We start from the raw sequence: 18,544 nt of genomic DNA on the forward strand, positions 1-18,544 counted from the left end.
TCTAACTCAACATCACCAATATTAAAAGGATACATCAAGTTTTCAAAATAATCAACACAACCCATAACAGATAATCACATCAAAAAACAGTGCAGATTTTCAGAAAAACAAACTTTGCATATAATTCAAAACTTGCATATAGAACATGATATTAATCCTTATGGTTTATCCTAATTATTTAATTAGACGTGAGTAAGCTCTAATACCAATTGTAGGAATATATACCACAGCGGAAGCAATAACAGAATCTTATTCACGTGTAATCTAAACAACTAGCACGTATGGAGATTTTAGGATTACCTCTTGAAGCGTAAACACAACAAATCTATGTCGTTCTCCAGTTCCTCAGTTGAAAACACACTAGCAGATTTCCACAGTCTTCTACTGTGTTACCCAAACAATAACCGAAAATAGAGAATTTTGGGTGGGCAAAATTCTAGTAGAAATCGCAGTCAGAATCATAAAAAAAACGTCCAGCCCTTATATCCATATATATAGCTGCGTTTTTTAGGTCAAAACCGTTTTCAAAACCTGTTAGGTTTCCTTCTCCCACTAAGGGACGGTTTCCACGTTTTCTTTCCCACTAAGTAACAGTTTCCACTATTTTCTATTATTTAGGCACAGTAGGGACCACAGAATTTAATTAACAAGGCTTCCTATTATGATATTAATTTCGAAATTCTGAAACTAATTTCCATCATAATAAATTACGAATTATTCCACTAAAAATTCGTAATTGCACTCCTTAGTTCAATTTCGAAATTCTTCCATAAAACCTTATTTAACTCCCCATGTTAAGATTCAGATACTAATCAATCAAATTAAATTACTGACTATTTAATTTATTGATTACTTCCTTTAGACTTACACTTAACTTATTTCATGTGTCGGATACAAAATCCACCGGCCGGGTTTACACATGAAAACTTATAAGCTTTCATAAAGGAGTATCATCAATCTCAAAATCGAGATATGGATTCCATCAACTAATTATTACTTCGCCAATGTATATCATTGTTATCCAATTTACCAGGCTTATTGACTCGCGAAAGAATCTCGCCTTTTAATAAATCAAAACAGCAAGTGACATACACAACTAATAATAATTATATCAGGATTAAGAGTATAAGTACATTAAATGGACTAGAGAAATTATTTTATAAAGTCAGTACAAAATACTCATCTCTACTTGATCCGTTCAATACATACAAAATGTACTAGCACAAGAAGTTGGAATTAAACTATTCCCATAATCAAGATAAATTATATTTAATCTTGTGCTACAATTATTCCGATGATTTGTCCAATTCCATCATTAGATTGTGAACATTAACTTTTATGTCTTACAAGAACTGATGATTTAATCTTCCGTGTATAAGCTAAACTCTATACACTAAATCATCTACTATGTAAGCAATGGGCGCACAAACCAACACATGATCTATTTAAAATGAAACTTTATTGAATTTAAACAAGTAAACAAATAATTGTTCATAAAGAATACTATAACAATACGCATGACTTATAGTATATTCTAACACAACACAGACAACTACTGCCAGCTAGCAAAGTAACATTCAACTTGTTTGGTTTAGTTCTAACAACCTTTCCGCAAATTGAAGACCCCTCATTTCATCGTCAGCGATGAACCTTTATCCATTCACCACCATCTTTAACCAGCTTTTTACACCGGCAGACCACTCAACCCCAAAACGACACCTTCAACCAGCTTTTTACAACGGCGTCCAAGTCAACTCTGTCAAGTGGAACCACACCAGTTATTTCTCATCCTATGAAATATTTATTCTTTACATTAATTTCAAGTATTTACAGTAGTTTTAGAGGCCTTACAGTGAATTCGTAATTCCTCGTCGTGGTATTTACAGATATTATTTAGTATTACTATCATCATCTCACCACCAATAAAATTTCTTTTTTAAATACTGAAGATTAAAAAACACCATCCATCAATGGCGCCCACTTTATTCTCCATTCTTGGCTATCCAAACACTCCAGAATAGCGGCCCTTATACTCTCTATATTGTGACATCAGGATTATTGAATTAAATACAACAAGAATTAACGATTCCATTGCCGCACATGACCTTAATTTTGTACCAAATGGAGATCGAAGATAAGTACCGGGTGATGAATAGTGATTAGGTGAAGAAAAGGGTTCTGTGATGTGAAATAAATTTTAGAAGACAAAAAGAAAGTAGGTAAAGCTGTAGGTTTTGGACAGAGATTTAGAAGAAAAGAGGGGAAAGATGAAACGAAGAAGAGGAGGAAAGAAGAAAAACCAAAAGCACAAGAGTAAAAGGAAAGTAACGAAGAAGATAGATGAACGGCGGGAAAGGGTATCCAATGTGGAGAGAGTTTTTTTTTAACTTCCACGTGGCTATTATTTATTTTATACATATTGTCTGAGGTGCTTAATAGGCACAATTTTGTTAGGGTTGGAGTGTTCAATAGGTACATGTCTTAGTTAGAGTGTCTAAATGAAAATTAGAGCCAAGTTTAAGGGCTGCATATGTATTTGGCCATTTCCAAACATTTTGAAGGAACGTGGATCACTCAAATTGATGCTACCATAGGAGAATTCCTTATTAAGAAATGAAATTGCACTGTATGGTTTTATATGCCTATATATAGGGAGAAGCATAAAATGTACAGCATTCTTAACACAATACCAATTAGCAAATGTAGTTTTGAATAACACACACTTCCTAGAGCACTCAAACATCCATTTCATCTTAACAAATCTCTATTGCAAATTTCTCTATGGCCTGTATTCAGCATATCTATATAAGTATTTTCTTTCTTGCAATAATTACTAGCCATCATATTCTATTTGCTGAGGGAAGACAACTAAAAGCATTGAAGAAACAGGAGTTTGATTCAACTCATAACCCAAGAGAAAAAGAAAATCATGGAAGTCAAGTTATCAACTCAAAGCAAAACTCTGCAACTGACTTTAACAGCAAAAGGAAAAGCAAAAATTCCTCTATTTCAGGGCCTAAAGGAAGCTTAGATGATCTCAAAGATCACAGCCCTGGTATAGGTCATTCTTTTCGGAATGAAAATATTGGTGTAAATATTTTTCGTTTACACTGTCTAGTCATAACTAAAGGTAACTGTTCATAGTACGTGAGCTAGTTACCTGAAAATTAGTCGCAGAACAACCTGCTACGACATGTTAAGTTATACTGATAGTGTAAATCGCACTATTAGTGTATATAGCTTAAATCCATGTGTTTATAGGTACATAAAGTTAGTTATGCAGTTAGCATTCTCTCTTGTAAATCTAGGGTTGGTGACATTTTTTAGGATATTACTTAAAGCTTGGAAGTGTATTTTCACTAGGAAGAAATGTACGTGTATGTACTATGTAAATATAAAATGTACATTTCATTTTAGTACAATTATGGTCTGGAATAAACTTATTGTACCTTAAGTGATGGTTCACGCAATGGATTCCTCTTTCCTCTCCCAAATAAAAATATTTGAAAAGATATAAGATCTAGAATGAGAGACGTGAATTAAGAAGTTGAATTCGATGAGTTTAATTTTTAAATCTTCACCATTGAATCAATTGTGTTTATGAAATTACAAATTCAAAATTTAATACCCCCTCCGTTAATTTATATGAACCTATTTCCTTTTTAGTCTGTGCCAAAAAGAATGACCACTTTCCATATTTGAAAATAATTTACATTTATGCAATGATTTATAACCACACAAAATATATGTGTCTAATTTTACACAACAAGTTCAAAAGTCTCATCTCTTTCTTAAACTCCGTGCCCAATCAAATAAGTCTACATAAATTGAAACGGTCGAGTACTTCTTAAAAATTTATTAAGTCTTCACATATATATTACATCCGAGTCAACAATATTGGGTTCAATTGAATTGAACCCATTGAGAAAAGCTCTATTGGCCTATATATGGCGAGAATCTTTTTCTCTTTAGAATTTGAATAAAATCTGAAATTCCAATCAGCAATTTGTTATGCCCCTCTATCGAGAAGTATTTCATATTCCATAAAACAACCCTTAACCTGAGTGTGTTCTTCCAACTTTCCTTCTCTTTTTTGCTCGGACAACTTAATATGCGACACACACCCTAGAATGTAGTTTAATTAATTGCCAAAACACACCATAATTTGGCAATATGTAGATGTCAAAATCATTCAACTTTAGCCTACAGTCTGGACCTTAGAAAAAAAAGAAATTTAGCCTACAGTTCATATCATTTCTCATTCTTTGCACCATAAGTATAGTAGAGTGTAGTGTATGCTCCATATATAATTCTATAGGGCTCAATAAAGACAATAAGAGGTCGTTTGGTAGGATGTATTAGGAAAATTAATATATGTAGTAGCTTTAGTATCATTAATCTCTTGTTTGGTAGTATTTTTCAATATATATGTATAATTAATACTTGTATTAGTTATACACTATATTCAGTATTATTCGTATATATAGATAATCGTGGCATTAGCAATACCATGAGTTCATAATACATGGATAAGCATGTATAAAGATAAAACTGCCCTTTCAAAACCTTAAGATGATATTTTCGTAAACAAATAATTTTAAAAGAAAATTATGCAATGCATGTTATTTTTAATAGATCAAACCAAACAGTTGATAAGAAAATAATCACAACATAACTAATCTCACATTACTAATACACTTTATTCAGTACTATTTTTATACACCCTACCAAACGACCCAGAAGGCACGAAAATATAACGAGTCTAGTTAACAACCTTACATACCTTTCCTTAATAAAATCAATGGCAGTTAATTAAATTCTTTTAATATTAAAGCAACTATCGCATTCCCCGAAGACCATTCGAAAAAGTAGTAGCACTTGTTAAGTTGGGGTAAATTACTGCATATTCTATTTGATAGCTCTCATACGAGCCCACCAAAATATGAACAATTACTAATATAGAAAGCACAAACAAGTGGAGCTGACAGTGATAGATTACCATGTTACCAAATGGAGCATAGTACAACGATATCCTTTGATTTATAATTACTAATAGCAGGCTAGACAACTAAGAGAAAAGAGAAGGGGGGAAAAGGCAAACTTTGCACGTAGCAAAAAGCAATGTAAAGCACTTTTTCAATTGTGTATATATGTAGAGAATAGGCAATTAAATAACATAAAGGCATATGCGATAGGCGATTTGCAAGAGCTGAGTTCCAAATTTTCAACCTGCAAATACAATTGTTATCACGATCCGGATTTACCATCATCGAGAGTCGTGATGACGCCTACTAGTGAAAGCTAGACAAGCCAATCATTCCAAATATTTTACCTTTTTCTATTTTTAATCCTTTAACAGTTGTGAATTAACATTATATAAACAACGAAAATAATATAGCGGAAGAATGAAAGGTAACAATTTAAAATAATACTGATACAATTCCATAAACATAAGATATACAGAATTGGTATCACAATCTCACAGACTGTCTAGGAATACAACAAATAGGGGTCCGAAGATAAATACAAGGTTGTTTCTGAAATACATAAAAGAAACAGTATGGAAAGATAGAAGGAGACGGCAAGGCCTGCGGACACCTGCAGGACTACCTCGGGTCACCTGGTGGACTGAAGGCAGCAACCTCACTGCGGTCCAAAAGCTGCAGCCCCGGGATCTGCACACAATGCAGAGTGTAGTATCAGCACACTCGACCTCATATGCTGGTAAGTGCCAAGCCTAACCTCGGCGAAGCAGTGACGAGACTAGGACAATACTACCAAATAAACCTGTGCAGTTAAATTATATACAACAGAAAAATAAAGGCAGAAATTTACAGTTAAGGATAGGAGGGGGAAACATGCTGCGGGGAACAACAATTAACATCAGAAAACCAACAGATAAATTTAAAGAACACCATAATTCAATTATCAGCAAGAATCAGAAATCAAAGACAAGTGCACGGCATCACCCTTCGTGCTTTTACTCTCGTCATCACCATAAGAATCGATATAATCGGCACGGCATCACTCTTCGTGCTTTTACCTCACATAATCATGGCACGGAATTTTCCTTCGTGCATTATCACTCATATCATGGCACGGCATTGTACATCGTGCGGCACGACATCACCCTTTGTGCTTTTACCTCACAATATTGGCACAGCATCACCCTTCGTGCATTAACACTCTCAAAATCATGCACGACATCACCCTTCATGCTTTACACTCTTCCTCACCCAAGCAACAATCACAAAGCAATTTGGGCAAGGGAATCAATAATATCACAATAAAATCTCGGCAAGGGAACATTAGCATAACAACAATATCCCGACAAGGGAAATAATATCATGAGTAATAACATCCCGACAAGGGAGATAATATCAAAAGCAATAACATCTCGGCAAGGGAGACAATATTATAAACCTCTTCTCTTTTCCACATTTACTTTACAACTCAATTTTCAACTTGAGCCAACGCTCTACAATGTTCAATTACCAATAATATTTCCACAAGCCTTGTTCAACAATAGAAATCATCATATAAAACATGGACAATACGAAACAGAGTCACATTAATCATAGTATAAGACTCAAGGGCATGCTTGACACCAGCGTATAGATACTCGTCACCATGCCTATACGTCGTACTCAACAATTAACACATAGCAAATAAGACACAACTCATAATCCCTCAAGCTGAGGTTAGACCAAACACTTACCTGGATCCCACAAACACAATTCAAGCCCCAACTATCACTTTACCTCTTATTTCCACCACCAATTCGCTTGTATTTAGCCACAATTTACTTAACGATATCAATAAATGCTAAATGAATCATTTCTAATGCATGAAAATAGGTTTTCCAATGATTTTCCCAAAAAGTCAAAAATCGACCACGGACCTACATAGCCAAAATTCGAGCTTCGAACCAAAACCCGATTACCCATTCACCCACGAACTCAAATACATAATTTATTTTGAAATCGGACCTCAAATCGAGGTCCAAATCCCCAAAAATTGAAAATCCTAAGTTCTACACAAACCACCTAATTTCCCCCATGAAAACCCTTGATTTTGAATTGAAATCATGTAAAAAAATGTTATAGATTAAAGAAAATGAGTTAGAAACAACTTACAACTGATTTAGAGAAGAACTATTCTTTAGAAAATCGCCCAAGAGAGCTTAGGGTTTGAGAGAGTTTGAAAATGAAGAAAAATGTGTCCAAGTGCTAATTAACTGGTCGCAGATGTCGCATTTGCGACCAGGATTCGCAATTGCAAACCCCTTCAAGACCTATTGTCTTCGCAAATGCGAAGAATCTGTCGCATTTGCGACCAAGGGAAAATCCGGTCACCTTCGCATTTGCGAGGGACTAGTCGCATTTGCGACATCGCATTTGCGAGAAATGGTCGCATTTGCGACCAAGGCCTGCCCAGGCTTGGTTCTCATTTGCGACACTGGAGTCGCAATTAGCAAGCCTGTCCTCTTCGCAATTGAGAAGCCTGATCTCGCAATTGCGAGATCAGAGGCCTGGGCAAAAATACCAAATACTAGCACTTGCTCCTAAGTCCAATTTCACTCCGTGGCATATCCAAAACTCACCCGAACCCTTGGGGCTCCAAACCAAACATGCACGCAAGTCCAAGAACATCATACGGACTTGCTTGTTCGATCAAATCATCAAAATAACATCAACAACTATGAATTAAACCTCAAATTCATGAAATCACTCAAGTACATAAAAGTTACTATTTTCTCAACTATAGGTCCGTTTTATACCAAACCAACTCCGATCTTTACCAAATTTTACAGAATCATCTTAATTATTATTTCAAACTTGTACCGGGCTTCAGAACCAAGATACGGGCCCGATACCATCAAGAAAATGTATCAATTTACTTCTAAAAACTTTTATATTTTCTAGAAAATAATTTTCTTTAAAAATTCATTTCTATGGCTTGGGATCTCGGATTTCGATTCCGGGCATACGCCTAAGTCTCAAATTTTACTACGGACCCTACAAGACCGTCGGATCACGGGTTCGGGTCTGTTTACCAAGAATGTTGACCAAAGTTAACTTTATTTAATTTTAAAAGCCAATTTCCATATTTTACTTAGTTTTCACATAAAAGCTTTTCGGAAACGCGTCCGGACTGCGCATGCAAATCGAGGTAAGATAAAAAGAGGTTTTTAAGGCCTCAGAATACTGAATTTACTTTCAAAACGAGTGATGACCCAAAAGGTCATCACATTCTCCACCTCTAAAATAATTGTTCGTCCTCGAACGGACATAAGAAAAGTACCTGAGTCGGAGAAAAGATAGGGATATCGGCTCTGCATATCAGACTCGAACTCCCAGGTTGCTGCCTTAGCAAGCTAACCTCTCTACTGAACACGAATAGAAGGAAAACTCTTCGATCTCAACTGACGAACCTGTTGGTCTAGAATAACTACTGGCTCTTCCTCATAGGACAAGTCCTTGTCCAATTGGACAGTGCTAAAGTCTAACACGTAGGATGGATCACCATGATACTTCCGAAGCATGGACACATGAAACACTGGATGCACGGTTGAGAAACTTAGCGGCAACACAAGTCTGTAAGCCACCTCTCCCACTCGATCATGAATCTCAAACGGGCCAATGAATCTAGGGCTAAGCTTGCCCCTCTTCCCAAACTTCATCACGCCCTTCATAGGCGACACCCGAAGCAACACCTGCTCGCTGACCATGAATGCGACATCACGAACCTTACGGTCGGCATAACTCTTTTGCCTGGATTGAGCTGTACGAAGCCTATCCTGAATGATCCTGACCTTGTCCGAGGCATCCTGTACTAGATCCGTACCCAACAACCGAGCCTCTCCTGGCTCAAACTATCCAACCGGTGACCGACACCGCCTACCATATGAAGCTTCATAAGGAGCCATATGGATGCTTGACTGGTAGTTGTTGTTGTAGGCAAACTCCGCTAAAGGCAAGAATTGATCCCACGAGCCCCCAAAGTCAATGACACAAGCTCAGAGCATATCCTCCAAAATCTGAATAGTATGCTCGGACTGCCCGTCCGTCTGAGGATGAAATGATGTGCTCAACTCGACCCATGTGCCCAACTCTCCCTGAACTGCCCTCTAGAAATGTGAGGTAAACTGTGTACCTCGATCTGAAATGATAGACACGGGCACACCATGAAGACGAACAATCTCCCGGATATAGATCTCAGCTAACCTCTCAGAAGAATAGGAAACTGCCACATGAATGAAATGTGCTGACTTGGTCAGCCTATCAACAATAACCCACACTGCATCGAACTTCCTCTGAGTCCGTGGGAGTCCAACAACAAAGTCCATAGTGATATGCTCCCACTTCCACTTAGGAATCTCAATCTTCTAGAACAGACCACCAGGTCTCTAATGCTCGTACTTTACCTGCTGACAATTCAAATACCGAGCCACATATGTAATAATATCCTTCTTCATCCTCCTCCACCAATAATATTGCCGCAAATCTTGATACATCTTAGCGGCACCCGGATGAATAGAGTAACGGGAACTATGGGCCTCCTCTAAAATCAACTCTCGAAGTTCATCTACATTAGGCACGCAAACTCGACCCTGCATCCTCAAAACTTCATCATCTCCAGCTGTAACCTGCTTGACACCTTTGTGCTGCACTGTGTCCTTAAGGACACACAAATGGGGATCATCTTACTACCGATCTCGGATACGCTCAAATAATGAAGAACGAGCGATTGTGCAAGCTAACACACGGCTGGGCTCAAAAACATCCAACCTCACGAACTAATTGGCCATAGCCTGAACATCCAAAGAAAGCGGTCTCTCACCGACCGGAATATACGCAAGACTGCCCATACTGGCTGACTTTCTACTCAATGCATCGACTACCAAATTGGTCTTTCCCGGATGATATAAGATGGTAATATCATAGTCTTTCAATAGCTCCAACCACCTTCTCTGCCTCAAATTTAGCTCCTTCTGCTTGAACAAATACTGTAGACTCTTGTGATCTGTGAACACCTCATATGACACGCCATACAGATAATGCCTCCGAATCTTCAATGCGTGAACAATGGCTGCTAACTCCAAATCATGAACTGGATAATTTTTCTCATGAATCTTCAATTGTCGTGAAGCATAAGAAATGACCTTGCCATCCTGCATCAACACCGCACCAAGTCCAATACGAGATGCATCACAATAAACTGTATATGGCCCTGAACTTGTGGGCAAAACCAACACCAGCGCCATAGTCAAGGCTGTCTTGAGCTTCTAAAAGCTCGTCTCACACTCATCTGACCACCTGAACTAGGCACCATTCTGGGTCTACCTGGTCATCAGGGCTGCAATAGACGAAACCCCCTCCACAAACTGACGGTAGTAGCCTGCCAAACCCAAGAAACTCCGGATCTCTGTAGCTGACGCGGGTCTAGGCCAGTTCTTGACTGCCTCTATCTTCTTCGGATCCACCTAAATACCCTCTACTAAAATAACGTGACCCAAGAATCCAACTGAACTCAACCATAACTCACACTTCGAAAACTTAGCATACAACTAGCTATCTCTCAAAGTCTGAAGAACAACTCTCAGATGTTGCTCATGCTCCTCCCGGCTACAGGAATAGATCAAAATATCATCAATGAAGACTATCACAAACGAATCTAAATAAGGATTGATCACTTAGTTCATTAAATCTATAAAAGCTATTGGGGCATTTGTCAACCCAAACGACATCACCAAGAACTCATAATGCCCGTACCGAGTGCGGAAAGTTGTCTTAGGGATATCAGATGCCCTAATCCTCAACTGATGGTAGCCAGATACAATCTTTGAAAATACCTTGGCACCCTGAATCTGATCAAACAAATCATCAATCCTCGGTAATGGATACTTATTCTTGATTGTAACCTTGTTCAACTGCCGGTAATCCATACACATCCTCATCGATCCGTCCTTCTTCTTAACAAACAAAACCGGCGGACCCCAAGGCGAGACACTAGGTATAATAAAGCCCTTATCAATCAAGTCTTGCAATTGCTCCTTCAATTCTTTCAACTCAGGCGGGGCCATACGATACGGTGGAATAGAAATGGGCTGAGTGCCCGGAGCCAAATCAATGCAAAAGTCAATATCTGTCGGGTGGCATACTCGGCAGGTCTGAAGGAAATACCTTAGGAAACTCACGAACAATAGGCACAGAATCTACAGAAAGAACCTCGATACTAGAATCACGAACATACGCCAAATAGGCCAAATATCCTTCATAAACCATACACCGAGCCTTCATTTATGAGATAACCCTACGAGTGGAATGACCAGGAGTCCCTGTTCACTCTAAACAAGGTAAACCCGGCAAGGCTACGGTCACAGTTTTGGCATGGCAGTCCAAAATAGCATGGTAAGGTGATAACCAGTCCATCCCTAATATGATATCAAAATCAACCATGTCCAAAAGTAACAAATCTACTCGAGTCTCAAGACCCCAAATCACAACTATACATGAACGATGAACATGATCTACCACAATAGAATCACCCACCGGTGTAGACACATATACATGATCACTCAAAGACTAACTAGGCATGAGCAGATACTGTGCAAAATAAGATGACACATAGGAGTATGTAGACCCTGGATCAAATAGAACTAAAACATCTCTACTACAAACCAGAACAGTACCTGTGATAACTGCATCGGAAGCCTCAGCCTCAGGCCTAGCTGGAAGAGCATAACATCGGGGCTTGGCCCCACCACTCTGAACTACATCTCTGGGATGGCTTCCTGCTGGCTGGTCTCCACCTCTAGCGGCCTGACCTCCACCTCTAATACCTCTACCTCCACCTCTAGCACCTCTATCTCCACCTCTAACAAGCTGAGCAGGCGGTGTAACACTCGGTGCCTAAACCATGGCACGGGAACCCTGATGTTGAGAGTTGCTTGGTGCTCGAGGGCAAAACCTAGCAATATGCCTTGTATTGCCACAAGTATAACAAGCCCTTGGCTACTGAGACTGCTGACCCTGACGACCTAAATAACCACTCTAAAAACTCTGAAGCGGAGGTGCACTAATAGGATCTGGCGGTTCACTATAGGACAACTGATCTGAATACTGCATATAAGAACCACGGCCACCTGGAGCACCATGAGAAGCCTGACGTTCTGAATGAAACGGCCTGGAAGAATGGCCTCTACCAAAAGAATCCCTACCTCCAGATGAGGCACCACTGAACCTGCCCGAATGACGAGGCCTCTTGTCAGACCCCTAACCACCCCCCTACGATAGAACCATCTCAACTCTCCTAGATACATTGGCCGCATCCTGAAAAGAAATCTCGCTCCCTGTCTCCTTAGTCATCTGCAATCAAATAGGCTGAACGAGTCCCTCAATGAACCTTCTCTCTCTCTCTCTCTCTCTCTATCTGTGGGAAGTATAAGAAGAGCATGACGGGCCAAGTCAATGAATCTGGTCTCATACTAAGTGACAGTCATAGAATCTTGCTGGAGACGCTCAAACTGCCTCCGATAGTTCTCCCTATAAGTGATAGGAAGAAACTTCTCCAGAAATATCTGAGAGAACTGATCCCAAGTCAAAGTTGGTGACCCAGTTGGTCTAGCCAAACAATTATATCTCCACCAAGTCTTGGCAGATCCAGACAAACTAAAAGCAGCAAAGTCGACCACATTGGTCTCCACTATCCCCATGTTCCGAAGAACCTCATGACAGTTGTCCAAATAATCTTGGAGATCCTCAGAAGATGTACCACCAAAATTAGTAGTGAAGAGCTTGGTGAACCTGTCCAATCTCCACAAGGCATCAGCAGACATAGCTGGCCCCTCTCCAGTCTGTGCCACAACACTAGGCTGAACTACCCCAATTGGCTGAGCTGTTAGAGTCTGAAACTGGGGAGCCATCTGCTCCAGAGTGCGAGTAGCAGGAGTCTGGGCTCCTCCTCCATCCTGAGAGATGGCTGGTGCTACAAGAAGCAAACCTACCTGACCGACACTCTCCATATGTCCCACTAGACGGTCCAGAGCATCTTGAAGTACCGGGGTGGCGATGAACCCCTCTGGGACCTGAGCTGGTCCTGCTGGAACTAACAACTAGGAATTGTGATGCATTTTACACTCCTTCATGCTCAATTTTTGATTAGAAATGTGTACAAAATAGTCCCAAAGGCTCACAAGTTGTGCTTGATTGCAGGTTTGATCAACAAGGTGACAAGATGTCAAAGATCAACTCAAAAAAGAGTGAAACTTGCACAAGTGCCAAGTCAAGGAAAAGCTCAATCAATCAAAGCCAATGCGACCGCACACCATTCTATGCGGTCCACACAAGTGAAGTTCAAAGAGTGTGCATCTCAGGCCAAAAGGCAATGCAGCCGCAAAAGATTTTCTTGTGGTCCGCATTGGATTTACTGCGGCCATACTCAATTCAGTGCGGTCCGCAGAGCCAAGGTTCAGAGAATTGCCAGTTTGAAGATTGAAGCCCAATGCGGTCTGTGCTCCATTTCATGCAGACCGCACTAGAAGCCACAGCGGCCGCACCCGATTCTGCGCGGTCCGCATTTCCCAAGTTCAGATAGCTGGATATTCAAGTCAAGAGCCTTAGTGCGACCACACTTGATTTTATGCAGTCCGCACTAGCCCATAGGGGTATTTTTGTCTAGAATTTTTAGCTTAGTATAAACAGCTTCTTTTCCCATTTTTAGGTCATCAGATAGTTTTTGGACAGAGTTGCACTCGTGACTTCACTTCTTTTATCTGTTTTGAGTAATTTTAGCTTCATTTCAACATTGAATCTTCAAATTTAATTTAGCAATTAATTAATATGAGTTTTTATTCATCTATTTCTTTGTTTTCTTCTCTAACTATGAGTAGCTAGATCCATAAGCTAGGGTTGTGGCTCAACCCTAGTGTGGGTAATTGATGGGTCTTGTGTTTTGATGCTTGATTATCTATGGATGTTTGTTATTTGGACTAATTTCATGTTTAATTGCTGAATTAGTGATTGCAAATACTAGTTTGTGTTTAGTTGACTTTGGCTCTTCTTGAGAAAGAGAGCCTAAGTCTCTGAAATTGATCCAACAAGGAATTGGGGCGTACTCAAAAGATTGATAGCCCCAATTAAAGGGTTAAACCTAGAGATACTAATACCCGACTTGAACCTTGATTGCTTGTGAAAATTTGCATACCCAATTGGTTTTGAAAAGGTCAATTCGGTCGAAATCACTCGAACTACCGAGAGGTATAGAGTGAGTAGAATCGTGCAATGGTTATATCATACTCCCCAAATGTGACAATCACGCCTTAAACTCAAGTATCCATCAATTGACCACCTAGGCGAAAGTCACTACCCTAGTGCCTTTTAATCATTTGAACAACTCGCAATAGTTTAACCTTAGCTTATTTTAGTTTAGTTGAGCATTGTAGTTTTATAAAATTAGAATCATAATCAAAACCAAAAATGTGTAGAAGTGCAATTTGGAGCAAATACGCATCTCTCATTTAGATAGACACCCGACTCCAATATCTAGCTCCTTGTAGAAATCGATCCCGACCTTAATCGGGTAAAAGCTGCTTCGACCTCTCTCGCTACTCAATAGTAGTGCAGGGTTGGCCTCGATCACTTTTTGGCGCCGTTGCCGGGGAGCTAACGGTTTTGGCTATCTATCTAAATAGTTTTGTGTACTGTTCTTCTTTCCTTTTGTGTTACTAATTTATTTGTGTCACAACTTCAGGTACAAAATGGTAGCAAACTTAAACAATGCACCTCTTGGAGATCTTCTGCTGGGGGAGGAAGTAGATGACAATGTTGAAGCTGAGGTCCCTATTGTGCCTCAAGGACAAAGGAGAGACCGCCAGGCCAATGATAATATTTCAGACCCTCCCCCGCCATCTCCAAAAGTGGCTCCGAGAGTGCTTCCAAACCAAGGCTATGCAAGTGCAATTGTCCCACCCCGAATCTGGCGGGCAATTTTCAAATAACCAATGTGATGCTGACTTTGCTGGAGCAGCGTGGGTATTTCACGGGCGCTGTAAATCAAAATGCTTACAAACATCTCAAGGGGTTCGTGGATACATGTTGAGAGAGCAAGCAAACTAATGTGTCCAAGGATGCATTGCGGTTGAGACTCTTCCCATTTTCACTTAGAGGGAAAGCACTTGATTGGCTTGAGAGACTTCCCAACCATTCCATCACTACTTGGAATGAGTTGGCGGATAAGTTCATTGCAAAATTTTTCTCACCAGGGCATATGGCTGCATTGAGAGATGAGATCTTGGCATTCAAGCAAGAGCCCACGAAACCTTTGCATGAGATTTGGGAGCATTATAGAACAATGGTGAAGGAATGCCCCAACAATGATATGACCGAGGCGATGATCCAACAAACCTTTTACCGGGACATTAACACAACAAACCAATGCATAGTGAACCAACTTGCTGGGGGCAACTTTATGAAGTTGTCTTATGATGAGGCTTGTGACATACTTGACGAGATGGCTGACACTTCTTCTGCGTGGCAAAGTAGAGCCAACGTGCCTCAGGGTGACCCCACGGTCACTTATTTGCACAAAGAGTTACATGATCATGGGCAGGCTATAGCTGAGTTGACAATTACTATGAACCAACTAGAAAAGGCACAGTTGCAACAAGTTCAAAATCCTCGCCAAGTGAATGCCATGGAGGGTGTTAACATGCTTGTCAACAAAAGAAAACAAAGAGGTCAATAGAACCAAGGGAGTTCGGAGCAATTTGACAATGATTGTGGTGGATTTCAAGATGATGGTTTTGATGAACAAAGTGAAGAGGTGCAATACTTGAATAATTATCAAGGCCAAATTGTCAATTATTCCAACCAATAACAATGGAGACCCCAAGGCAATTGGGGTAATCAACAACAAGGCAATGGTAATTAGGGGAACAACAACCAAAACTCCAACTGGGGCAATCAAAACAATCAAGAAAATTGGAATGGTAATAATAATTGGGGTGGAAACAACAATCAAGGTGGATGGAATAATGGAAACCAAGGAAATCGGAGGCAAGGCTTTCAAAGGCCCCCAATGTACCAACAACCGAACAATCCACCCCTATTTCCATCTCAAGGTCCCAGTTCTTCTAACAATGATATGGGGAGAATTGAAATGATGTTCGAACAGATGATGAAAAAAAGTGCGGATTCCGATGCTCAGTTTTCTTCCCATAATACCTCGATTCGAAATTTGGAGGTTCAGTTGGGCCAAATCTCACAGTCCTTGAACATTCGCCCTAAGGGTGCTCTACCAAGTGATACGGTAGTAAACCCTAAAGGTGGGAACAATCATGTTATAGCGGTAACTACAAGGAGTGGACGAGGTGGTGATGTGAATGCCTCCAAGTAAAAGCAAATTTTGAGGTGATGATGTTGAGTTGCAAGAAGATAAAGTTCCTTTGGTGATTGAAAATGTGATTGATGCGAATGTGAATGAAGAAGTGAGGACTGATATTCAAGATACCGAGGTGGAAATTCAAAATGATGTGAACCCGTCTAGGGAACACATAATGGACATGCCGGACATGAGAATCAGTTGTGAATGGCGCCTACTAGTGAAAGCTACCAAGCCAATCATTCCAAATATTTTACCTTTTTCCATTTTTAATTTTTTAACAGTTGTGAATTAACATTATATAAATAGCGGAAATAATAAAGTAGAAGAATGAAATGTAACAATTTAAAATAATACCGATACAATTCCATAAACATAAGCTACCCAAAACTGGTGTCACAATCTCATAGACTGTCTAGGAATACTACAAATAGGGGTCGAAGATAAATACAAGGCTATTTCTGAAATACATAAAAGAAACAATATGGAAATATAGAAGGAGACGCCAAGGCCTGCGAACGCCTGCAGGACTACCTCGGGTCTCCTGGTGGACTGAAGGCAGCAACCTCACTGCGGTCCAAAAGCTGCAGCACCGGGATCTGCACACAGTGTAGAGTATAGTATCAGCACAACCGACCCCATGTGTTGGTAAGTGCCTAGCCTAACCTCGCCGAAGTAGTAACGAGACTAGGACAAGACTACCAAATGAACCTGTGCAGTTAAATTATATACAGCGGAAAAATAAAGGCAAAAATTTACAGTTAAGGATAGGAGGGGGAAACATGCTGCGGGGAACAACAAGTAATGTCAAAAAACCAACAGATAAATGTAAAGAAAACCATAATGCAATTATCAGCAAGAATCGAAAATCAAAGACAAGTGCACGACATTACCTTTCATGCTTTTACTCTTGTCCTCACCATAAGAATCAATATAATCAGCACAGCATTACTCTTCGTGCTTTTACCTCACATAATCATGGCACGGAATTTTCCTTTGTGCATTATTACTCATATCATGGCACAACATTGTACATCGTGCGGCACGTCATCACCTTTCGTGCTTTTACCTCATAATATTGGCACGACATCACCCTTCGTGCATTAACACTCTCAAAATCATGCACGACATCACCCTTCATGCTTTACACTCTTCCTCACCTAAGCAACACTCACAAAATAATTTGGGCAAGGGAATGAATAATATCACAATAAAATCACGGCAGAGAAAATAATATCATGAGTAATAACATTCCGGCAAGGGAGATAATATCAAAAGCAATAACATCCCGGCAAGGGAGACAATATCATAAACCTCTTCTCTTTTCCATATTTATTTCACAACTCAATTCTCAACTTGAGCCAACGCTCTACAATGTTCAGTTACTAATAATACTTCCACAAGCCTTGTTCAACAATAGACATCATCATATAAAGCATGGACAATACGAAACAGAGTCACATTAATCATAATATAAGACTCACGGGCATGCTTGACACCAACATATAAATACTCGTCACCATGTCTATAAGTCGTACTCAACAATTAACATATAGCAAATAAGACACAACCCCTAATTCCTCAAGCTAAGGTTAGACCAAACACTTACCTCAATGCCACGAACACAATTCAAGCCTCAACTATCGCTTTATCTCTTGTTTCCACCACCAATTCGCTTGTATCTAGCTACAAATTACTTAACGATATCAATAAATGCTAAATTAATCAATTCTAATGCATGAAAATAGGGTTTCCAATGATTTCCCCAAAAAGTCAAAAATCGACCCCGGGCCGACATGGTCAAAATCCGAGGTTCAAACCAAAATCTGATTACCCATTCACCCACGAACTCAAATACATAATTTGTTTTGAAATCGAACCTCAAATCGAGGTCCAAATCCCTAAAAATTAAAAATCCTAAGTTCTACACAAAACACCCAATTTCCCCCATTAAAACCCTTGATTTTGAATTGAAATCATATGAAAAGATGTTATTGATTAAAGAAAATGAGTTATAAACAACTTATAATTGATTTGGAGAAGAACTATTCTTTAGAAAATCGCCCAAGAGAGATTAGGGTTAGAGAGAGTTTGAAAAATAAAGAAAAATGCATCTAAGTCCTAATTCACTGGTCGCAGATGTCGCAATTGCGACCAGAGT

The sequence above is a fragment of the Nicotiana sylvestris genome, chromosome 9 (genome assembly GCF_000393655.2).
Source record: "Nicotiana sylvestris chromosome 9, ASM39365v2, whole genome shotgun sequence".
NCBI lineage: Eukaryota > Viridiplantae > Streptophyta > Magnoliopsida > Solanales > Solanaceae > Nicotiana > Nicotiana sylvestris.